The 2,261-nt window shown below is 45.6% G+C and overlaps 1 non-coding gene across 1 annotated transcript; it reads left to right on the forward strand.

Annotated features, from left to right (window-relative positions):
- Positions 1-989: 989 nt before the first annotated feature.
- LOC118152536 (U6 spliceosomal RNA) lies at positions 990-1,097 on the forward strand. The gene has a single exon (XR_004741292.1). It is a non-coding gene; the product is annotated as a U6 spliceosomal RNA (small nuclear RNA).
- The last annotated feature ends 1,164 nt before the right edge of the window (positions 1,098-2,261 follow it).

Raw genomic sequence — 2,261 nt, forward strand, 5'->3', positions numbered from 1 at the left:
TTTACAAAAAATTTTAAAAATTAGCTGGGCATGTTATCATGCACCCGTAGTCCCAGCTACATGGGAGGCAGAGGCAAGAAGATTGCTTGAGCCTGGGAGGTTTAGGCTATAGGGAGCCTTGATCATGTCACTGCACTCCAGCCTGGGCAACAGGGCAAAAGCCTGTCTAAAAAAAAAAAAAAAAAAAATGTGGTTTGCAGCTGCAAACTTCCTGCTTAGATAAGCCCTGCTTCACAGGACCTACAATGGAGACAGCAATGCCTCTCTGAGGGAGAGGAACAAGGAAGGTATAGCATTATATCATAGGGTGCCATCTTGAAGTGATGCAGATTTTCCAACCAAGAGCTCATTTTAAAATCAGAACCTGGGAGAATGAGACGATTTATATAGCAGATGATTAATCTCTTTCTTCAAGCAATCACCAGAATAAATCAGTGCGGCATTTCATATATTCTCCTTTCTGATTTTCCCACAAACAAGATAGTCTCAAATTTGAAATCAACATTTTATAATCCATTTACTACATAGATATTTTGTTGCTTTTGTTGTTAATGCTAGAAGCATGCCCTGTATTTTTGGAAGAGTGTTTATCTGTGCAAGGCTTGGCGGTATTCACAACACAGTCAACTCCCAGATATTGACATGCCCAGCTTTGGAACTGTGGAAATTATCCACACTGTAGAGACCATCTGAAAGACTACGGCAAGCAGACCAGTATTTCCAGCCTGCCAGTTTAGCCCCTCCCAGTTCTACTAGCCTGCAAGAAAGTTAGCCTTCTGCAGATTACCTCTGGAACCTGAGAACACAATGCTCATTTGACTCTGAGGGTTCAAGAGATTCTCCTGCCTCAGCCTCCCAAGTAGCTGGGATTACAGCCATGCACACCATGCCCAGCTAATTTTTGCCATGTTGACCAGGCTGGTCTTGAACTCCTGACCTCAGGTGATCTGCCTGCCTCAGCCTCCCAAAGTGCTGGGATTACCAGGCATGAGCCACTGCACCTAGCCACATATATTGAAATTGGAATGTTACAGAGAAGATTAGCATGGCCACCATGCAAGGATGACAGGTAAATTTGTGACCTTCCTTTTTTTTTTTTTTTAAATGGAGTATCACTGTGTCACCCAAGCTGGAGTGCAGTGGCTTGATCTTGGCTCACTGCAACTTCTGCCTCCCGGGTTCTTGCAATTCTTCTGCCTCAGCCTCCCAAGTAGCTGGGATTATAGTGCACGCCGCCACGCCCAGCTAATTTTTTGTATTTTAGTAGAGACAGGGTTTTACTACATTGCCCAAGCTGATCTCAAACTCCTGAGCTCAGGCAATCCACCCGCCTCAGCCTCCCAAAGTGCTAGGATTACAGGCGTGAGCCACCACGCCCAGCCAAAGTGTTCCATATTTTTAAGAAAAAGAAAAGTTTGGACATGGTGGCTCATGCCTGTAAGCCCTGAACTTTGGGATACCAAGGGGGGAGGACTGTCTGAGCCCAGGAGTTCTAGACCAGCCTGGGCAACATGACAAGACACTACCTCTACAGAAATTTTAAAAATTAGCCAAGCATGGTGGCATGCACCTGTAGTCTCAGCTACTTGGGAGGCTGAGGTGGGAAGATCACTTGAGCCCAGGTCAAGTTTGCAGTGAGACGTGTTCATGCCACTGCATTCTAGCCTGGGTGACAGAGAAAGACTCTGTCTCAAAAAAAAAAAAAAAAAAAAAAAAAAGAAGAAGAAGAAGAAAAAGACAAACGGTCAGCAGATTTGCAACCTTAATTCTGTCTTGCTATATTACATAACATATTCACAGGTGGTGAGGAATAGGATGTGGACTTTTTTTTTCCTTGAGACAGTCTTACTGTGTCGTCCAGGCTGGAGTGCAGGGGCACCAGCTCTGCTCACTGCAACCTCTGCCTCCTGGGTTCAACTGATTCTCCTGCCTCAGCCTCCTGAGTAGCTGGGATTACAGGCGCGCACCATCACACCTGGCTAATCTTTGTGTTTATAGTAGAGATGGGGTTTCACTCCCGGTCTCAAGTGATCCACCCACCTCAGCATCCCAAAGTGCTGGGATTACAGGCATGAGCCACTGCACCCAGCCGGTTGTGGACATTTTTGAGAGACCTTTATTCTGTCAACTACAACATCCTTTCAGCCAGTCACATCTGCTCAGGTTCAAAGAGAAGGAACATAGATTTCACCTCTCAAGGAGAGATATGTCAATCACCTTGTAACAAGAGCATGCGGGATAGGAGATGCTGTGATGACCAT

This window comes from Callithrix jacchus, chromosome 3, assembly GCF_049354715.1.
Source record: "Callithrix jacchus isolate 240 chromosome 3, calJac240_pri, whole genome shotgun sequence".
In the NCBI taxonomy this organism is placed as follows: Eukaryota; Metazoa; Chordata; class Mammalia; order Primates; family Cebidae; genus Callithrix; species Callithrix jacchus.